Below are 23,491 nucleotides of genomic sequence, written 5' to 3'. Positions count from 1 at the left end.
GTCAGTTTGTTGGTGGGGTGCTAATGTCGTGGCTGGGGTGCTGGTGTGGCTGATGGTGATGCCTGGTGATTATTGGTTTGTGGTGGGGGTTATAGGCTTAAGCAGCTGCACCTACACCTGGTACAAGTGTGCAGTTTGCACATCTTACACCATGTGTACTGGTGCAAACTAGTGCAAGCTGAGCCTTGCACTAGTATCTTGTGCAGCAACACCACCAGCATGGTGGTGGCTGGAGCGCCTAGTGTGTAGTGTGGATAGTGGTGATGGTTGGTGGTGTCGCCGGTGCTGGTGGCTGGCGCAATTTTTACGAAAACCGACAAAAAAATTGGCACTTAACCGATCCTATTCTAAAAAACTTGGCACTTAACTGTTCACTTTTAACTACAAGTGACACTTAACCGATCACTTTAACAATAACTTGACACTAAAGTGATCCTTTTTTCATCGCGACTAGCACTTACGTGATTACTGAATACAACTTATGGCACTCGGGTAATGACTCATGTTTGTCTTGTGTATATGTCGGTCTGCATCAAAACAGAGAACATGATTCTGCATTGCAAAACAGAGAAGATGATTCTGCATCAAAACAGAGAAGATGATGGTAAACTTATGGCAAGTCCATACCACAGCACAAACGACAACAAAGCAACAATGATCTTGTTCCACAACACAAACTTCTTCGCATCTTTCAAAAAGAAAAAACCCAACGTTTAATCCAGAACAACACCATTTTTAACTATGGCAGCGAGAAACTTTTTCTCATTCTCAAGTACTTTACATTTCATCATAAAGTACAATAGACAACAAAACAACACCATAATACACGCTTGGTAACACTTTCGTTCAATCTTCATCATTGGGACTTCATTCTTGAAAGGTTTAGTTGAAGATGCTTGAGCGTGCATTGACACTTCATTCTTCGAAAGTTTCACTGAAGACACTTGAGCTTGCATTGAGTCAACATCGTCCAAGTCGTCCACGAACACGAGATGAAGATTGCTGTCTTTTATGAAGTAGATCCAATATCACCTCGTGGCTCGGTCGAGAGAACTTCTCATCAATCCATTTGAAGTATTTGCACTTGACGCTTCTTTATATCGGGCGCATCCATAAAATCTTCTCCCGGGATTGATTTGAGTCCACGATGTTCTTCTTGGACTCGGTAACCCACAAAAACAGAAACGCTGGCCTTCTCCTTCGCTTCGATGAGAGGAAATTGAGGCGCTGCTGCGAGTCCTGCTCTCCATTTCCAAGATTCGACGAAGGAATTTTGGGCAAATGAAAATTAGGGTTCGAGACTTCAATTCGAGCACTTCAATAGGGATTTTGGCCAATTTAGGGTTTTAGATTTGGGGCATTTGGGGAGACGACGTCGTTTTTGGAAGATTTGGGGCTTTTATTATGGAGACGACGTCGTTTCGGTGACCGAGCGCCGACTCGGCTCTCCGGCGAGCCACGTTGGCAAAAATAGTAATAAAATAGTGCCACGTATGATTTCCGGCAAGGGTCGCCGGAGGTGGCACTAAGTGTCCCACTTGAAAAAAAAAAAAGTGGCACTTAAGTGTACCGTTTGGAAGTTATGGCACTTAAGTGTCCCGGCGTGCCAAGTTATGGCACTTGTGGTGTTCTTCTGCCTGCTAACATGGAGCCATTAACAATTTCATATCATTCTTCTGCATGAACAAGTAGCTATTAACGGTTACTGCTTACATGAGTACGGTGCTCGTCTTGATGTCGTGCACCAGCTTTTATGGCGGAGAAGGTCATGTCTTGGTAGATAAGATTCTGGACCTGTGGAGTTCCCCGCAATACAAAGTGAAAAAATAAGAGGAATATGTTGCTCGAAATTTTCGATAAAAATGATTAAATGGTTATCATTTGAAAATTGGACTTAATCAAAAGATTTATTTTAAAGCAAAGAAGGCCAATTTTAGTGCGGTGTGATTCGTACAATGTTTTTTTTTTTTTTTTGGTAAAAGTAATAAATATAAAGAGCTTTGGTCAACTGTACAAAAAATCCGGCTCCAAGTTAGTGTAGAGCTGGACATCAGGACGTGTAGTGTTCTTCATCCTAGCTTGGGAGACTGACTTCTAGTTGACTTACTACGGACACGTCTCTTTCTTCTTTTGAGATGGGGCAGCACTATCAAAGAATTTTTGATGCATTTGCTTGCAAGGCAAGTTGCATAAAAGAAGGATAAACAGAGTTACTTGCAAACACTATCGCGAGTGAGACATGCTCGTATGTTGCCAACTCGGATTTCAGATAGCATAATCTCCGGCTATGGAGAGAATAATATATGGTCCAAGGACCATGTAGATCAAGTACATCTGGATCAATTGATAGTCAGGATTCCGTAGTGATTTCAATACTATGAGTTCACATGATCTGTAGACCATACGGTAACTTATCGGCGAATGCTTACCTACCAGGGTATTGTGTTACAAGCAGCGGCCTTGTGAACCTTAGCTGTATTTCTTAAAGATCAAGTTGATGCACCGGTCACATGTCGGTTATGTAACGAGCAGCAACTGACATGTACTCGTAAACAAGTCCTGTATGTCGATGCCAATCAGTATTGACATTTGCGATACGTTGTACAACTCTATCTCTAATTTAGCTACTCTAAGCTAGTTTGATTCCATCACAAAGTCCCCGTAATTCAGCTTCCACACTAGATGCCTTAATCCAATGTAGTCTCAAATCATCCTTCCCAAGGACGTTTCAATTGAACCGATATAAGTCGTGACTGTTTTGAAAGAACCTAATGTGCTAAAGAAAGTGTATATAGTTGCTGGGGTCAAGACCGTTCGTGTGACGTGGTGGAAGAACTACAGTTTTGAAAGAACCTAATGTGCATTTTTAGATTTCAAAACTGCCCAACGGGTTGAAGCCAAGGCAAGACAGAGAGAGACTTACAGTTTGGGTTTGAGCGAGTGAGGTGTTGGTGTTAAGCAAACTGACACCAAGTTTTCGCAAGTTGTTCAATGAATTCCCATTTTGATTAAGATCAACCAGAGCTAGTACAAAACTTCGATTTATAAAGGTCTAAGCTACATTTATTTTTCAGCTGTTGTGCCATGTTCATTCTCAATCCCACTCCACAAAAATTTCTCACGAGTCTATCAATTCATTAGAATGACTTGGCTTCTATGGGATCACTACTGCATGAGAGGTAGAACTCAAGTGACTTATTGAGTCAAGAGTCACTCACTCGATCTGATACTTATAGAAACGAAAAACATAATGCTTTGCCGTGGAATTCTGTACGATTGATGTACATCTAGGCTGCCAAAACTTTCTACGTTTGTCAGTGATGATCATGCTCTTCATTGTTTCCTAATGCACCTCCTAAACAACTAGGACTCCCATCACTCCTATCACTATCAAATTATCTATGAGCTGCTATGTTATCAACTAAATGAATATCATGGATAACAACAGTGTTATAATATTATAACATCCATTTCATACTTCTTCCAATTCCTTTTCAGGGCATGGAATGATTTCGAAAATGTCTTTAGGCCATCCTCAAACATTTTCTTTCCACTAGCTCTTCCATTACTGAGATTGTACATTAAACTTTTGTATGTCTATATAATCATTCATCAATGACTCAAATTTTCAGATTTTGGCAGTTGCAGGTGTTAAAGCAATGAACAGAAGCTAGTGAAAGATGCGAATGAGCTCACGGTTCAGTGAGAATGTGTCGGATGAAAGAGGCTCTAGCACAAATGGTCTTCGTCCTTTCATTAAGCATTCCGTCTGCCAATTCCGAATCCTTTGACAACATTTCTTTCAATTTCCCATCTTTATCGAACGATGAGAGAATAACTTTTCAGGGCAATGCCTCTGTCCTGAACTCTATCATCCAACTCACTCTAGGTGTGCCATCGGATAGACCCACCCGCACAGTTGGCCGAGCAATATATCATCAACCCATGTACCTGTGGGATAGTTCAACAGGGAATGTGGCAGATTTTGTCAACCAGTTTACTTTCGCTATCAATTTCCATATGAGCTATTCCCATGCTGATGGATTGGTTTTCTTTCTCGCTCCTAATGGGTCGCCAGAATACTCAGAAGGACGCTTTCTAGGCCTTACAAGTTCCCAAACTCTACCAACTCTAGTACTGCATTTGTTGCGGTAGATTTTGATACTTTCTATAACCAATCAACAATACATGGGATCCGCTCTGTAATCATTTTGGTATCGATGTAAACAGCCTGGCTTCTGTCAGTAATACTTGTGTCTCATGGATGAATGAAAAGATAATCCTTGGTCAACAACTCCGTGCTCAGGTCATATACAATTCGAGAGCACTGAACTTGAGTGTTGTTTTCAGAGATGATGCTGATAATTATACCAGCCTCTACTATCAGCCAGTCAATCTGACAGTACTTGCCAGAATGGGTGGTTTTCGGTTTCTCGGCAATGACAGGGCTGTTGTTTGAGGCTCATACAATTTTCTCGTGGGAATTCAACTCCAGTCTCCGAATCCTAGACAACGTAAATGGCACGACCAATGTGACTACTATTGACACACCAAGACAAAGGAAAAAGAGTAAGTTCTGGGTGAAGGGGCCTATCTTAGGCTTAAGCTCTTTGGTGTTCCTCATCCTTGTTGCAGGATTTGGCTGGTATGCTTATAAGCTACAGAGAAATAAAAATGATCGAAGTGGAGAAGAAGAAGATGTTCCGGGAATGGATGAAGGATTTGAACAATCGAAGGGACCCAAGAAGTACTCCTACAAGTCTTGGCTGTCGCAACTAACGACTTTGCCAATACCCGGTTGCTTGGGAAAGGAGGATTCGGAGGAGCGTACGAAGGCCACCTCGCTGATGCAAATTCCCATGTTTCCATTGAAAAGATCACTCCAAATTCCAAACAAGGCGTAAAGGAGTACGCTACGGAAGTGAAGACAATTAGACATCTGAGGCATAAAACTAAGTGGAGCTAGTCAGCTGGTGTCATGAGGGAAATAAGTTCCTGCTTGTGTATGAGTACATGTCTAATGGAAGCTTGGACTCTCATTTATTCAAAGGGAATGTACTGCTGATATGGGAAAGGAGCTACAATGTTGCTCAAAGCATCACCTTAGTGCTGAAAAACTTGCACGAGGATTTGAAATAATGTGTCTTGCACAGGGATATAAAGTCTAGCAATATCCTAGTCGATGTACATTTTGAGGCTAAATTGGGCGATTTTGGCCTAGCTCGGAGTCAACCATGCCGAAGGCTCACAAACCACTGTATTGTTAGTTTGGTTCATTCTTATGTGGAGGAAGCCCAATGAGTTGCAATTCCAAAAAGGACTTGAGCCCATATGATAAGTTATATGGAGAAATATAGTTTCTCACTATTTATATAAAGTGGTAGCCACAAAAGGAAACAGAACAAAAGAAAAGAGAAAGCAGAAAATTTGGAGGTTGAAGCAATATCTAATTTACATCAAGCTAGCATCGGAAGTCAATTCATGGTCCGATTGAGCTGAAATTTTGTCAGAATATTTGTGGCGCAATTTTCTTGAATCTGAACAGTTTGCTTTTCATTTGAAGCTCCCCACATCAGGTTTTTCATAGATTGATCAAAACCTGCGTTTTTTGTTAGATTTATCCTTGATCTCTTGTGAAATTCAAGTGTATTGCCAATAATTATGTTCTTGAGATCTTTGCTGCTATGTATCTCTAGTATTTGCTAGAGAAGAACATTGTTCACCCAATTTTGTTAATAGTAAAGAGTTTTGGGTGAACTTCAGTCCCATAGTTTTTTATCTCCTCACATCGAGGAGGTTTTCCATGTAAAAAAATTATCTTGTATTTGTGTGCTTGGTATTTATTTTACTCTACTATATCGATTTCTATTAGATTTACACAATATGGGATATTATTTTATTTCGTTGCGTTAATTCGATATTGTTCGAGTTGTTACTGTTCTCCCATCATAGTGGTATCAGAGCATCTGGTTATTGCTTGATTTTTCTACCCTATGTTAAACAATAGAAATGAATACGAGTAAAATGGTTACATTGAATGGTTCGAATTATCATATTTGAAAAAAAAAAAAAAAAAGATTGAAGACCTTTTAAATGTGAAAGATTTTTATTTGTCCATATTTGTCAATGAGAAACCAAAACTAAAAAAAACTAAAAAAAAAACTAATACTTGAATGGTCTATATTTCATCATCAAGTGTGTGGTTATATTAGGTAGTGTGTGGATGATAATTTTTTGAACCATATTATTGAGGAAACACATGCACCTAGTTTATGAGATAAGCTCGAACAATTATATGCTCAAAATACTAGGAATAATAAGTTATTTTTTTATAAAATATATGATGGCTTTGAGATATCAAGATGGTACTCGTTTGACGATCATTTAAATTCATTTTAAAGAATTATAAATCAGTTGGTTGCAATTGGACAAGTTTGATTATGAGATACAAGCACTATGGTTACTTGGTAGTTTGCCGGACTCCTGGGAGACGTTCCGAATATCTTTATCTAATTCTACCCCAAATAGTACGATTACCATGGATTTGGCCAAGAGTAGTATTTTGAATGAAGAGATGAGGAGGAAGACACAATTGTCGTCATCTTCACATTCTAATGCCTTGGTTGTTGAGAAAATGAGAAGAAGTGAGTCTTGAGGTCCGAGAAATAGAGATAAAAGCAAAAGTAAGTATAATAAATTTGCTACTGTTAAATGCCTATATTGTCATCAGAAAGGACATATTCAAAGGTTTTGTCGCCAATTAAAAAGGGAGAAACAAAAGGAGAAAGGTAAAGAGAAGAAAAGTGATAACGACAGTGATGACAATCGTGTTGCTGCACTTAAAGAATACTTTCTCATTATTTTTATGGTGATGTGGCGAATTTTGAATCTCATGAGACCAATTGGGTAATTGATAGTGGTGCATCTGTTCATGCTACGTCTTGTAGGGATTTCTTTACATCATACAGGTCAGGTGACTTCGAATCTATGAAGATGGGAAACAATGGGCTAGCTCAAGCTGTAGGCATCAGTGATGTGTGCCTAGAAACAAGCAATGGCACAAGGTTAGTATTGAATAATGTTAAACATATACTTGATATCCGCTTGAATTTGACTTCTACAAGCAAATTGGATGAATGAGGGGTATTGCAGGACCTTCAGTAATGGTCAATGGAAGCTCACCAAAGGTTATCTTGTTATGGCTAGAGGTAAAAAATGTTATTCGTTGTACATTATGCAGGCAAAGTTGTCCACGGACAAAATTAATGCAGTAAACAGCGAAGATGCAGTTGAGTTATAGCATAAGAGGCACAATCACATCAATGAGAAGGGTTTGTCATTATTGGCTAAGACAAAGCTCCTTTCAGGATTGAAAAGTTCAACGCTAGAAAAGTGTGCTCACTGTTTAGCAAAAAAACATAACATAGTTGCATTTAAAAGTTTCCCTCCTTCAAGAAAGCCAGGTATACTGGATTTAGTTCATTCTGATGTTTGCGGTTCTATGAAAACAAAATCACTTGGTGGCTCTCTTTATTTTGTTACCTTCATAGATGCTTTTTCAAGGAAAATTTGGATTCATACTTTAAAAACTAAAGATCAAGTATTAGATGCTTTTAAGCAATTTTAGGCTTCAGTTGGGAGACAAACTGGAAAGAAATTGAAATGCATTAGAATTGATAATGGGGGAGAGTATAATAGATCTTTTGATGAATATTGCAGACAGCAAGGTATTCGACATCAAAAGACACCTCCCAAGACGCCTCAGTTAAATGATTTAGCTGAGAGAATGAACATAACACTAGTTAAAAGGGTAAGATGCTTACTTTCACAATCAAAGCTACCTAGATCCTTTTAGGGTGAGGCTTTAAGTACAATTGTGCATGTATTAAATCTTACTCCATGCATTTCTTTAGAGTTTGATGTTTCTAATAGAGTTTGGACAAGCAAAGATGTTTTTTATGATTATCTGCGTGTCTTTGGGTGCAAAGCATTTGTGCATATTCCCAAAGATGAAGAGATCTAAATTTAATGTGAAAACATGACAGTATATATTTATTAGTTATGGACAGGATATGCTTAGCTACAAATTTTATGATTTGGTTGAAAAGAAAATTGTAAGAAGCAGAGACATTGTGTTTTTGGAAGATCAAACAATAGATGATATTGAGAAAGCATAAATGATTTCAGCATCACAGGTTAGTGATAATTTGGTTGATTTGGATCTAGTTCCTCTTACAAATATTCCTACACAGGTTGATGAAGAGTAGTAGGAAGTCAATGTTCCAAACAATGCACATGTTCCTGAACATGTTGAAACATATAATAATATTCCTGAACCAGAGGCTCAATTAGATGTTCCACTGGATGTTCAAGTCCGAAGATCCGTTAGAGATTGACGACCTTCCACCAGGTATTTTGAAGATGAGTATGTATTATTGACCAATATAGGTGAACCAGAGTACTATCTAGAAGCAATAGAAGATGAATACAAAAGCAATTGGTTTGATGCTATTAGAGTTGAGATGCAGTCACTTTATAATAATCATACTTTTGAGTTGGTGGAGTTACCTAAAGGTAAAAGAGCTTTGAAGAACAAGTGGGTATATAGGTTAAAGCAAGATGAACATACTTCACAACCACAGTACAAAGCTAGATTGGTTTTTAAGAGATTCAATCAGAGAAAGGGTATTGCTTTTGATGATATATTTTCTCCAGTAGTGAAAATGTCTTCTATCCGTATGGTACTAGGCTTTGCAACTACCTTAGATTTGGAAATTGAGCAAATTGATGTTAAAACAACATTCCTACATGATGACTTGAAGGAAGAGATATACATGGAACAACCTGAGGGTCTTAAAGTGAAAGGGAAAGAGAATTATGTGTGCAAATTGAAGAAAAGTCTCTATGCTCTACAACAAGCACCAAGCCAGTGGTACAAAAAGTTTGCGTCAATTATGACAAAACAAGGCTATAAGAAGACTTCTTCGGATAACTGTGTGTTTGTCCAAAAAATTTCTGATGATGACTTTATTATTCCCTTGCTTTATGTTGATGATATGATGATTGTTTGCAAGAATGCTTCAAGAATTGAGTTATTGAAAAAACAATTGAACAAGTCTTTTGCCATGAAAGACTTGGGCTCGATGAAGTAGATTCTTGGCCTTAGAATTACTCGAGAGAGAGATGCTAAGAAGTTGTTTTTGTCACAAGAGAAATATATCGAGAAGATACTTCATAAATTTTATATGGACAAGGCTAAAATGGTTAGTACTCCTCTTGCTACCCACTTTAAGTTAAATATGAAGCAAGGTCCTACGATTGATAAAGAGAAGAAAAATATGGAAAGTGTTCCATATGCCTCAGCTGTAAGAAGCTTAATGTATGTAATGGTATGTACACGCCCAGACTTGGCACACGCAGTTGGCATTGTAAGAAGTTATTTGTCAAATTTAGGCAGAGAATACTGGAATGCGGTGAAGTAGATTATGAGGTATCTTTGGGGAACTTCAAATTTAAAACTCAGTTTCGAGATCGAGAAACTCAAGTTAGTTGGATACACATATTCCGACTTGGCATGAGATATTGATACTCGTAAATCTACTTCTAGTTATTTGATTTCTTATGAAGGTGGAACTGTGTCATGGAAATCAAGATTGCAGAAATGTGTTGCACTTTCTACAACCAAAGCTGAATTTATTGCAATGACTAAAGCTAGTAAGGAGATGCTATGGATGAAGAAGTTCTTAGAAGAACTTGGGTTCAAGCAAAAGAGGTATGTGCTATTTTGTGATAATCAAAGTACAATTCATCTTGGTAAAAATTCAAATTTTCATTCTAGATCGAAACATATTGATGTTAGATATCATTGAATAAGGGATGTTATAAATGAAAAGTTGTTGGAACTTGAGAAAATTCATATGGATCATAATGGCTCTAATATGATGATGAAGACTTTACCAAAAGAAAAACTTGAATATTGCCAATTGATAGCAGGGATTGTGAATCCCTCAACATTGTCGTGAGGGGGAGATTTGGGCTGTGCATGATAAAATTTCTGAAACATAAATTGATTTCTGGCCAGAAATCAATTTCTTTATTTCTATTCCCCGGACAAGTTTCTGAGCAAAGAAACCCGTTTAATAACGACTCAAAATTTCTATTTCTGAAACATAAATCTGTTTGATAACTTTCTATTTCTATGAATAGAAATTGATTAGATAACAACATAGGAAATCTCCAAATACAAAATAATAGTCGAAATAATACTAAAACAACATAGGAAATCCTCAAATACAAAATAAGAGTCGAAATAATACGATTTCAAAAGTTGAAAATACGATTTCATGGAATTTCCGGCATATTATTATCTTTTGCCATTTTATTAGTAATTATTTTCCTAAGCGTATTTATTTGGTTTCCCTCATTGGTCAATGTATCGTTTTCAAGCTCATCTTGCATAGGTTCAAACAAGTATTGCGGAAGTATGAATATGGGTGCCATCAATGGCGCCTATACAGCCTTGTCATTTTATCAAAAACTAGTATTAGACAAGATTATCAACAAAATAAAATTAATGGTGTAAAGAAATATATGAGAATTCTACCTTAAAGTAATGTTTATGGTTAGGAACCAATCGGGAGAAGGTCGGTTTATTTTGATTCTCGAATTTAATTAGTCCAGTTGCTTATCCCTAATTTCTTTATTGTTGCTCGATGAACGTTTAATGGCCCTTGCATAGCAAAGAGAGAGATTCTCTTGAATCTCTTGCTTTCGAATTAAAATTCAAGATTGTGTAACAATCTAATTATTTTGATTTTACAATAATTTTGAATCCGTATAAGCTTAAATTTCTAGGCACATTTTTTATTTATCTATTACATAAGAACTTTTTCTTCAACTGGCCATGCACATGCCTTTTCTAGGAGGAAAGAGCCCCATTGTTTTTAAGTAAGCATTTAAGAACTTTGGTTGTTTTTTAAAATTGAGGACCCATTCGATTGCCTTTCATCCTAAAGAGGAAGTTATCAGCAGAAGAATAGCCCAAGTGCCATAACTTGGCACAAGATGACACTTAAGTGCCATAACTTTAAAATGGTACACTTGAGTGCCAATTTTGAAGTTAAATGGCACACTTAAGTGCCACTCCGGTGAAAATCCGGCCAAATGGCTTACGTGGCGACTTTCCTGTGAGTTTGGTCCAAAATGGCATCGTTTTGCATGCTAACGTGGCGGAGAAAATGCAAAAACGACGCCGTTTCGTGTCCGAAGTGTAAATAATAATATAAAAATTAATTAAATTAGATTTAAAATTAATTTTATTTAAAATATTCAAAAAATTAAGAAAATTTTAAAACATTAAGAAAATTTTAAAATTTTAAAAAAATTAAGAATTTTTTTTTTAAAAAAGGTGGTCAAACGGGGCGGCTAAGGGTCATGCCATCACCGCCGTTGCCGTGGAAGGGCCGGCGATGGAGGGGGAGGGTCGGCCGGGGTCGCTAGCCCGGCCGATCGACGACGAGGGCTGCGAACCCTCGTTGGATCGCAACAAGGGCCGTGACCCTTGCCCCAGATCCGGGTGAGGGCTCGCGAGCCCTCACCACCGGTTGGCCGGCCTCGCCGGCCTCGCCTGAGGCCGGGCCGGCCGACCCTCCCCACTCTATCGCCGGCCTTTCTCGGCGATGGCGGGGAGGTGGCGAGGGCCCGTGACCCCTCCCCCAAATCTAGGGCGAGGTCACGGCCCTCGCCCGCATCCGGCGAGGGCTCGCGGGCCCTCCCGCCCCGCCGCCGAGAAGGGCCGGCGACGGAGTGGGGAGAGTCGGTCGGGGTCACCGGGCCCCGGCTAGGGGCCGGCGAGGTCGGCCAACCGGAGGTGAGGGCCCGCAAGCCCTTGCCCAGATTTAGGGCAAGGGTCGCGGCCCTCGCTGCGATCCGGTGAGGGCTCATAGCCCTCGCCGTCGCTCGGCCGGGGGCCGGTGACCCCGGCCGACCCTCCCTCCTCCATCGCCGACCCTTCCCGACGACAATAGGGAGGTGGTGGCGGTGAGGGCTCACCCTCAACCGCCCCGTTCGACCTCCCTCCCCTTTTTTTTAAATTTTTCTTAATTTTTTAAAATTTTTAAAATTTTTAAAATGTTTAAAATTTTCTTAATTTTTAAAATTTTAAAATTTTTTAATTTTTTAAATTTTTTTAAATTTTCTTAATTTTTAAAATTTAAAAGTTTTCTTAATTTTTAAATTTTTTTGAATATTTGAAATAAAATTAATTTTAAATCTAATTTAATTAATTTTATATTATTATTTACACGCTAGACATGAAACGGCGTTGTTTTTGCATTTTCTCCACCACATTAGCATGCAAAACGACGCCGTTTTGGACCAAACTCGTCAGAAAATTGCCACGTCAGCCATTTGGCCGGATTTTCACCGGAGTGGCATTTAAGTTTCCCATTTTACTCCGATATTGGCACTTAAGTGTACCATTTTAAAGTTATGACACTTAAGTGTCCCTCTGTGCCAAGTTATGGCACTCTAGGTGTCCCAACCTCGGAAGTTATCAAAAAAAAATTGAAAAAAAAACAACACGAGCAAAATAAGAAAAAGAAAATTAGCAATAATTTGTGAAGTTGTGATTATAAGTGAATTAAGTTAGCAAGAAAGCGCAAGGTTCTTTTATATGGTTTGATTTCAGTTTCTGATTTCTATTTCAGAAACTGAGAAGTTAAATTGCGTCACCAAATGGTTTTCTGTTCCAAACCTGTTCCGGGAAACAGAGAAATAGAGAAATCGAGAAACATAAATTTTGTCATGCACGTCCTTGTTAGCTGGGTTCACTCCTATGTGAAAGAAGCCCAATGAGTTGCAAGTCCAAAAAGAGCTTGAACCCATATGATAAGTTATATAGAGAATAGTATTTCTCATTATCTATATAAAATGGTAGCCGCAAAAGGAAATAGTAACAAGAAAAAAAAAAGAGAAAGCATAAAATATGGAGGTTGGGGCAATATCTGATATATATCAAGCTGACATTGGAGGTTGATTCGTGGTCCGATTGAGATGAAATTTTGTTAGTATATTCATGGCATAATTTTCTCAAATTTAAACGGTTTGATTTTCGTTTGAAGCTCCCTACATCATGTTTTTCATGAATTGATCAAAACTTGCGTTTTTGGTCAGATTTATCATTGATCTCTTGTGAAATTCAAGTGTATTGCCAATAATGATATTCTTGAGATCTTTGCTGCTATGTACCTCTAGTATTTGTTAGAGAAAAACATTGTTCACCCAATTTTGTTAATAGTGAAGATTTTTGGGTGGACTCCCGTCCGTGGTTTTTTATCTCCTCACATCGATGAGGTTTTCCACGTAAAAAAATTGTCTTATGTTCGCATGCTTGGTATTTATTTTACTCTACTATATTGATTCCTATTAGGTTTACATAAGATGGGAGATTATTTTATTCTACTGCGTTAATTTGATATTGTTCGAATTGTTACTGTTCTCCCATCATGTATTGGCTGGGATCATGGGATATTTGGCCCCTAGATGTATCTACATAGGCAAGGCAACTGGGAAATCTGATGTCTATAGCTTCGGAGTTGTGCTCTTAGAAATTGCTTGTGGACGAAAAGCAAAACAATCTAAGAGCATCAGAAGACCAAGTCCAACTAGTGGAGTGGGTCTGGGAGCTCTATGGAATTGGAAAGCTATTAAATGTGGCGGATCCGAAGTTAGGTGAAAATTTCGACATGAGACAAATGGAGTGCTTGATGATTGTTGGCCTCTAATGCACTCATCCGGATCCTAAGGAGCGGCCTCCCATAAGCAAGGCAGTAGCCTTTTTGAACTTCAACGTTTCCCCGCCCATTCTCCCACTGAAGTTGCCCATCCCGACATATATCGCGCCTCCAACTTCGGTGCCTAAATTGTCACACATTTCATCGTCCAAATTCGCATGTAGCGAACCATCGAGTGCTTACATTACTGAACCGTCTGCATTTACCAGCTCTTCCTAGAAATCTTCCAGTTCAACTTCTTCTGCATTTCTTTCAAAGGCAGAGTGATCTCACTGCTTTTTTGAGTTATGTATTGCAACTTTGTGTCCTACGATTAGTAAGTATTACATGTATGCAAGCACTGCTGCTCGTTGCTACGACTTGTTATATTGGACGGAATTTATTGGTCTGCGGAAACTGAAAGCCGGAGAATCTTGTTTCCCTGTAATAAAGACCTGGAACTGGTGCTGCGGTCCTCGGTGGTTCTCATTAGTGATCCATTGCTTTGCTTTTCTTTATATTTTTAAATCTCTAACTTTATTTCTTTAGCTTTTTGATAATGAGAAAATGTGACGTCAATTGTCATGCTAACACGATTAAAGATTGGGACTAGACTTTTCCTCAAAGAATAATAGTACGTGAAACAGTTTTGGGATTTGGCCTTTAATTTATACAAATGAAGTATATTTAAATCAAGAGGACTCAGATCGAGATCTTCAACCTCAATCAAAGCTAAGAGTGTACACACGCAAGATCGTGGGCTCTATGGGTCCCAAATGCATTCAAATCAGCAAGGCAAGTAAGGAAATGGACGTCTATAACTTTGGGTTGTCCTTTTGTAGATAGTGTGCGGAAGAGAAGTGGTCGACTCAAGACTGGTCCCATGCACAGCTTGTGGATTGGGTTTGGGAGCATTGTGGAGCAAGAAGCCTTTTGGAAGCATTAAATCCAAGATTAGGAGAAGAGTTTGATGAGAAACAAGTTCAATGCTTGACAGTTCCAGGGCTTTGGTGTGCTCATTTAGATTATGAGCTCAGGCCTTCTTCTATCAGAGAAGCAACAAAGTATCCTTAACGGTGAGGCTTGGCCACTAGATCTTCCCATAAACATGCCTGCCTCAACATATCAGCTCCTTTTTCCGGAACATCCATGTTATCATTTCGGAGACTAAATTTCGAATCAGAAAGTCCGCGACCAATTTTGTCAAATAGAACGCAAATTTAAAATGTCCAATTAACAATTCGAGTTCCCAGGAAATATCAGAGCTGCAAGGCCCCGCTAAAGAGAGGACCTTTAGGGACGAAGTTGTGATTTTGTTGCTGAAATTCTTCTTGGTGACGAATATTTTGATTGCTCGAGATCTTTTTGGTGACAGAACTAGAATTTTGTCGGCATAAAGTATTTAGTGATGTAAAAGGTTTTCATCTTGAGATAATCAACATTTATTAATGGAATTTGTATTTTCCATACCTGAAAATGAATGTTCGCCATGAAAAAAAGGCTTCGTCATTAAAGGTTTCGTCTTAAATGAACAACGAGATTTTTGTCACTACAGATCACTTTCAGAGTCGATTTCTATTTTCTTTGCCAACACTTAGTTGCTATAACATAATATTCTAATGGGACTATTTTTTGCTTTTTTAGTTTTTGTTCAACTTAAATTTCGCGACTTACACATTTTGACTTTCTATAAGTCCGATTATTCTGAAACACTCATAAATTAACATATTGATTTATACATAATTTTTCATAGATTTTCTGAAATTTCAATTATATAAAAAAATTTAACGAGAAAAAAGTACCTTTTATTTTTATCTAGGTCCAAAAAAACAGGTTACTTGAAAATACCATACATACATCAATGCCCCTCGTAGATCTTCATGTCTGCTGACTATGTTTCCGATTTTCGCGTTAGAGGCTTGTTTGATTGATGGATTCTTCTTTAGTTTTTCATTGGAGGATGGAAAAGGGGACATGAAAATGTCGCCTGGTCCTACACAGGTCGATTATCTCCCAAAGCATGACCTTGACTTGGAGGCGGCCGTTCTTTATCCCACTCGTGTTTTTTGAACAGTCCGCTTTTATCCAATATAATTGACAAAACAGAGATATTCTCTTCACTCTCCCTCTCAGTCTCTTCTTCTGCTGACTAGCTTTGTGGCTGGCTTTAGCTCAACTTTCATTGAAAGATCCAGGTTCTCTCTCTCTCTCTCTCTCTCTCTCTCTCTCTCTCTCTCTCTCTCTCTCTCTCTGCGCGTGTGCCTAGCGTTATGGTATTTTTGTTGGTTTGTCAAAGGATTTTGAACAGTGTTTAGTGAATCTTTCCATAGCATTTATGTGCTAACAAGGAGCCATTAACAATATCATATCATTCTTCAGTATGAACAAGTGGCCATTAACGGTTGCCGCTATACATTAGTACAGCGTTCATCTTGGCGTCGTGCACAGGCTTTTATGGCGGTACTAGAAAAGGCGGAGATAGTCATATTTCGGTAGATGAGATTCTGGACTTGTGGAGTTCCCCGCAATACCAAGTGAAAAAATAAGAGGAATATGTTTCTCTAAATTTTCGATAAAAAGGATTAAATGGTTATCAGTTGACAAAGCATAAGTCGGACTTCATCAAAAGACTTCATTTAAAGCAAAGAGGGGCAATTTTAGATGGGAAGATTTTTTGGGACATAAAGTTTCAATTGGTCCTAAGAGAAAAGCTAGTAAGTTTCTCTTTGGCGAGTCCGTCCTAGTGGGGTGCGACTTCGTACAATGATTCTAGCCTGAAAAAAGGAGAAAAAAAAAAAACATAAGACGAAACACTGAAAAGTGATTAAAGATGTTCAAAATAGCATGTTTCTTAGCCTAGTTAGTATGGAGTTGGACATCAGGACATGTAGACATGCCCCTTCCCTGTGCACGTCCGGGGACCGAGCTGCGGACGCACTGCCATCCCTCCTCCCCACGCACCACCGCTTGGGCTGTCACATATGGAGTTGGACATAAGGACGTGTAGTATTCTTCATCCTAACTTGGGAGACTGACTTCTAGTTGACTTAAAACAGACGCCTCTTTCTTCTTTTGCAATGGGGTAGCCCTATCAAAGAATTTTTGATGCATTTGCTTGAAAGGCAAGTTGCATGAAAGAAGGATAAACAGAGTTATTTGCAAAAACTAGCGCGAGGAAGACATGCTCATATGTTGCCAACTCGGATTTTAGATAGCATATTCTCCAGCTATGGAGAGAAAAATATAAGGTCCAAGGACCATGTAGATCAAGTACATCTGGATCAATTGATAGTCATGGTTCCATAGTGAGAAACATATAATTAACGATTTGGATTATATTTTGACCAAAAAAAAAAAAGATTTGGATAATATGAGTTCACATGATCCATAGACCATACATTAACTTATCAGTTAATGCTTAACTAACGTCGTATTGTGTTACTAGCAGCGGTCTTGTAGACCTTATTTACGTTTCTTAAAAATCAAGTTGATGCACCGGTCATGTCAGTTATGTAACGAGTGGCAACTGACATGTACTCGTAAACAAGTCTTGTATGTTGATGCCAATCAGTATTGACATTTATGATACGTTGTGCAACTCTATCTTTAATTTAGCTGCTCTAAGCTAGTTTGAGTCCATCACAAAGTCCCTGTAATTCAGTTTCCACACTAGATGCTTTAATCCAATGTAGTCTCTATTAGAGAAATCATTTATGATATTTTGAAGATGACAAAATAAATTAAATACTATCAATATGTTTAATGATTGAATAACAGATTATGTAGATGATAGAATGTGTAAATGATTTTATCAAGGTTTATATTTAGAAGAACCATAAGATAAACTTTATACTGAAACTAAACTCATTCAGATTGTGTCAAGACCTTAAAGCTAAATATGTTCAAAAGCATAATATATTCAGACTTACGTCCAGATTGTAAAGTCTATTTCAGATAGAAGATACTAAGACTTTACTTCAAATGGAAGACATGCAGACTTTACTTCCGATAGAACACACTTACACTTTACATATAGAACGAGCCACAAGTCCAAAACGTGAAAAGGTTTAGAACAAGACACAAGTTCAGAACGTGACAAAGTTTAGAACGAGACACAAGTTCAAAACGTAGCAGATTCAGAACGAGACATGTTTAGAATGAGATAACTTGACAAAACGTAACACAAGCGCCAAACATATAATGGCTAGTGATCTATTTTGGATTCTACATCGAGATAGATTCGATTAACTCAATCTAATTGATTAACAATTGGATCATGAAGACAATAACATTTTAAACAAATAAGATCTACTTGTGGAAATCAAAATTCTGTTTGTATGGGCGATCGGAATCAATTTGAGATTCTACTTCTATCACTCAATGACTACTAAATTTTCTTGATATAGATCTGTCCAATGGGTAGATTGGAAGAGGATCCTCTACATACTGTCCAATGGCTAGTTTGGAAGTGGAGAAGTATTTAAGGAGATTAAGGACCGAAGAGCAAATAAGAGACAGAGCATAGAATCTATAATTCCAAAGTCTGAACGAACTTTGATCATACACTTGTCTTTTGTGAGCTTAAACGTTTGTGATTGTAAGAAAAATACCCAAAAAAAATGACTTATTGAGATAGTGTGATCTACCATTGAGTGTTTGCACTCAAAGTTGTAATCTCTTGTTGATCATATAGTGAAATTCAGCAAAAAAGATGTTAATGTGGGAGAGTGGATGTAGGCTTGATCTAAGCCGAACCACTATATTTCATATGCAACATTCTCTTTCCTTAACTCTTCTTATTTAAGTCTATTGCATACTTACAGGTTATTTCAAAAGTTTGTTCCATCACATAACAAATTCTGAACATCTACCAGAAATCTAGTGCCTCGTTTGTCATACTCTGATCCTAATTTAGACTTTCCTCGCAATTTATTTTATTCTGCAATTATTTGTCAAGATTTCTTTTAAATGCTTATTCACCCCCTCTAAGTGTTTATACTAGCATCATCAATTTGTATTAGAGTCAAGTGCTCATTTTATTGAAGTGTTTTTACTTCTAAGTTAAAGATCTTCTATGACTAGTATCTTGGCACAAGGGCCGGTTGAAGGGCAAAGCAATACTAGGCCACCCTATTTTGATGGAAATAAATACAATATTTGGAAAAACAAAATGAAGGCATTCTTAAGATCTAGAGATCCCTTGCAACGGGATGTTGTGGAAAAGGCAATCAATCCTACTACTGCGTCTACATCATATAAGAATGGCAAAGACAAAGAAACCAAACCCCTTACTCCTATGACTCGAACGAAAATGTCCAAAAGAGAAACTCTTTATGCAAAAGCTATTTATTTTTATATTACGTCTTGTCTCCTATTGAGTATAATAGAATCTATTTATGTGAAACAACTAAAGAAGTCTGGGATAGATTTCATGTTACTTATGAAGAGACTAATCGTGTAAACGAGACGAAAGTGAACTTTCTGCTTGGCCAATATGAGTCTTTCAAGATGAAGGTTGGAGAATTAATTTGAGATATGTTCAATCGTTCTACAGAAATTGTATATGGTTTGGCATATCAAGGTCATCGAATTTCTGTCCCAATGAAAGTCAATAAACTTCTGTGAAGTCTCTCAAAAAATTGGAACCATGTCAAGACCTCAAATCAAGAGACTCGAAAGATTATGCCACTTTATGTTGATGAATTTATTGGCACTCTTCAATCCTACGAAATGGAACAAATTAATGACGAAGATCTCAAAGGTAAGAAGTCCATCGCTTTAAAAGCTAATGCTAATTCTAATGGTACATACTCTGCAAATGACATGGACGACAAAGAACTTGCTTTTTTAATCAAGAAATTCAAAAAGCTAAGTAGAAAAAGAAGGAAATTCAGTGGAAGAAGACAATACAAGCAGAATGGGCGGAAAAGAACAATGAAAGAAGATGACGAGCAAAGAAATATATGCTTGATGGCACATTCAAACTCAAACTCAAATTCAAAATCTAAATCTAAATCAGAGTCTGACTTTGACACAAACTCAGAATTCGACAATGAAATCAAGGTAAGTCATTCAGAAATTCCTTTTAAAGCTTCTAAGTATATAAATGAGTTTTGCTTAACCCTCAAATCTTCTCTTAAAATGGATATTCTAAGTATATAAATGAGTTTTGCTTAAACCTTAAATCTTCTCTTAAAATGATCTCCGAACTTAAAAATAAGAATTCATGGCTTGGGCAACATGATCTTTCTCGAAAAGAAAAGTTTGAAATTTTACCAAAAAAAAATATTTACAGACAAAAGAAAGTCGAGATTTACTTGTCAAAGAAAATAATTCTTTAGAAAATGAATTTTCAAATATTTCGACAAAATTTTCAAAGTGTTAAAAAACATTATAGCATTTCTTTTCCATACAAGTACCTTACTATAACAAGTCGGGACTTGGTTTCAATAAGGAAAGTGATTCTCTAATAAAATTTCCTAAAGTCAAGTAGAGACTTAGACAAAGACCTCCTATACTTGCATACAAGAAGCATTTTTAAAGGATCTTTAGAAAACCTGTTGGTCGATATGCCCTCAAGTGTTCAAATTGTGGAGAATCATAACACTTTGAGAAAGAATGTCCTAAAGTCTAAAGACCTATTGTGACATCCTGAAATTCAACCCCGTCTCAATAATATTGAATGGGTATTTCATCGACGCGCCTATGGTCATTTTACTCTGAGCTGGCCCATCATGAATTGACTAATCTATTGGATGAAGCCGTTAAGGAATATAAACACGACAGATAAGAGAATTCGATCGGAAATCAATCGCTCGACCGTAATAATCGACAAGGGTCAATACGACACCATTATAATTGAATTGTGATCGGATATAGGTTGATTTGACACAATCATGTAATTGGATTGCGAGTGATTCCACATGATTGCGAAATTCGCATCGAATAGCACTAACCCGATTTTCTATCGAAATTATACTCGGGACACGTAATTCAAATCTTGTGATTTTTACGACAACTGAGAGTCGTCTACGAGTCGGAGATGCACAAACGTGAATCGAAAATTATCAACCACTAGTCAAACATACTAAAATCCCTAAAAGCTACCCGATAGGTTAGGTTGTACAAAAATTGCGTTCGGTCGATTTTAACCACAAAATTGAATTTGGTTTCGGGAATCGAATGTTCAAGCGTGTCACGATTCATTTTTAGGACATCATCTCATGTTTGGGAGAATTTTTGTTGAACCCGGAATTTTACGGAAAAATCAACTTCGGCAAAAAGAAAATAAGAGTGAAATTCGGATATGTTGCTTTAATAGGATTTTTGGCTGACGAAGAGGCTTTATTTGTGAAGAAATAAAAGGAAATTAGCCATTGGATGGTCCCTTGACTTTAAGGGCTGAAGACTTTGAAGGCCAAGCAATGAGTAGTCGGATATTTGTCTAGGTTTCTAATTGGCTAGCATTTTGACTTCCATTCCCTCCTTCTCCTCTCTCTCTCCCCCTCATGCACATCCCCTTCCTCAGCCGACTCCCTTGTTGCCCATCTACTGCTTCTTCTTCTTTTTATTTATTTCTTCATCCTCTATTTCCCTTATGTTTTGCTGCAGCCTCCATTTCCCTTGTCACCGCTATCCAACACCAACAGCCACATCAGTCCAAGCTAGCAACTCCGCCAACAACTGCCCTCCTCACGCCATCATCTCCATCGTCTGTTCACCAACACCCCATAGCCAAGCACCACCACACCGCCTCTATTTAGCCAACCATCCATCAGCTGAGGTAGGCCCTCCTCGACCTAGACCATAGACTCAACTAACTCCTGAGTCAGGGTGGTACCAAGAATAAGGAAGTAGGTGAACTGAAAATCTATCACCTGCGAGACCCCATATCATACCTGACATACCTCCATCCAAGGACTCAAAAATTGTAAACCACGACAAGGTGAGACGATGTCTCAACGAGTCTACATCCTAAACCTCGATTAGTAAGATAATACACCTAGAGGCAACCTAACAATCTTCATTGAATACCTCGCCTTAGCACCTTCCTGCACGTAAGTACAGTTCATATAACATATGTATGCAGTAATTGCACTCAATAACTAAAAATTTTCACTTTCATATATCAATCAATCACATGGGTCCCGATTATAAGGCTAAATCGTTACAACACGTCTCATTATGTGCCACATAATTGTGTCCAATAATCAAGCACGGCTAATTCACTCATTCAAGCATTCCAGTTAATTACGACCCAATGGCCATGGCCGACTCAACAGTCAGTGGTCATCTAACATAGCCGAGCGTTATCTCACCTCGTCGAGCATAGCAACATCTACTTCGAGACGGCAATCCCGAAGGAGCATCAGTCCAGCCTTCACTGCAACCATCATCCGTTGACATGGGGCATTCCCAAAAGAGTATCGTTCGGCATAAATGCTCGTGACGGGTTCTTATAATGATCACACGCACATCCAATCCTAGCTAAGGACATCGAGTTTTGCACTCAAATGCCTCAATTTAAATAATGTTCTTGGTCTATTTTCTTCATATTAAAAACACCCAGTAAAATAGGTGTGCATGGACACACGGTCAACTCAAATCATAAAGCGCAATATCTTCTCTTTTAAAAATCCAAAAATTTTCTATTGTACTTAATTTCCGCTAATTAATAAATAAAAAATCATCAATCAACAATTAATTGCACAAACTAACTACACCACGATGATCAGCACAAAATTCTGACGACTGACTATCCCGGTATAATTTCACTAATTAATAAATTGCAAATAAATTGCAAAATAAATAAAGTAAATCACTAATTAAGCTATATACACTAATCTAACCACCTAATTTGACTAATTAAATTAATCTACCTAGGCTAGATGTACATAACCTACTAAGCTAAATAATTAAATCAACTAACCACCTAATTGGCCTAACTAATTAATCTAATTTAACTACACAAGCTAACTAATTACACTAATCTCACTTAGCATAATCTAACCCTTCCCTAAGCATAATTGACCCCCTAATTAAGGTTTACGAGGTTAACTCACCGGATTAGTGAATAAACTAGTTCATGGTGACGGCGGGCGATGGTGACTACAACTCGGGTCTAGGGTGACACCAAGGGAAGCTAGGAAAGGGCTTAAAATAGCCATAAGGCCCATGGCTTGGGCTGGCCTTCAGTTCTATGGGCTGAACCGACAGGTCAGTCGGGGGTCTTGGCTAGCGCGAGAACGAGCAAAGCGGGATCGAGCGACGATAGGGATAATGGCCGGAATGGCAGATGGCTACGACGGTGGCTCAGGGACTAGCGACAACGAGCTGGTGAGCTAGGACGGCAACTCGAGTAGGGACAGCACGAGGTGAACGAAGCACGAGCAGACGAGCGGGATGGCGTGTGGGAGGCTTACGATCTTCACGGGTTGGCTGATGGCAGCATGAGGCCTAGTAGCTTCGGTGAGGAACTAAGCTAGCTTGCTTGCTCTACAAATGGAGATTTTAGCTGGTTCCAAACAAGAAGAAGCTGAGGAAGAAGAAGAAGAAGCTGCTGCTGGGGAAGGAGAGGACAAGGGGCCTCAAAAGTCAACCAAAATATCTAAAACACTTGAATTGAGCCCCTAAAGTCTTCAGCTCCTATCCAACAGCCATCTCCCCTCTCAATCTTCTCCAACAAGCCAATTTTGAGGTCCAAATGTTGCAGCCCCCCC

The sequence above is a fragment of the Eucalyptus grandis genome, chromosome 7 (assembly GCF_016545825.1).
Source record: "Eucalyptus grandis isolate ANBG69807.140 chromosome 7, ASM1654582v1, whole genome shotgun sequence".
NCBI lineage: Eukaryota > Viridiplantae > Streptophyta > Magnoliopsida > Myrtales > Myrtaceae > Eucalyptus > Eucalyptus grandis.
The sequence above is the reverse complement of the archived record's forward strand: the minus strand, read 5'-3'. Positions refer to the sequence as shown.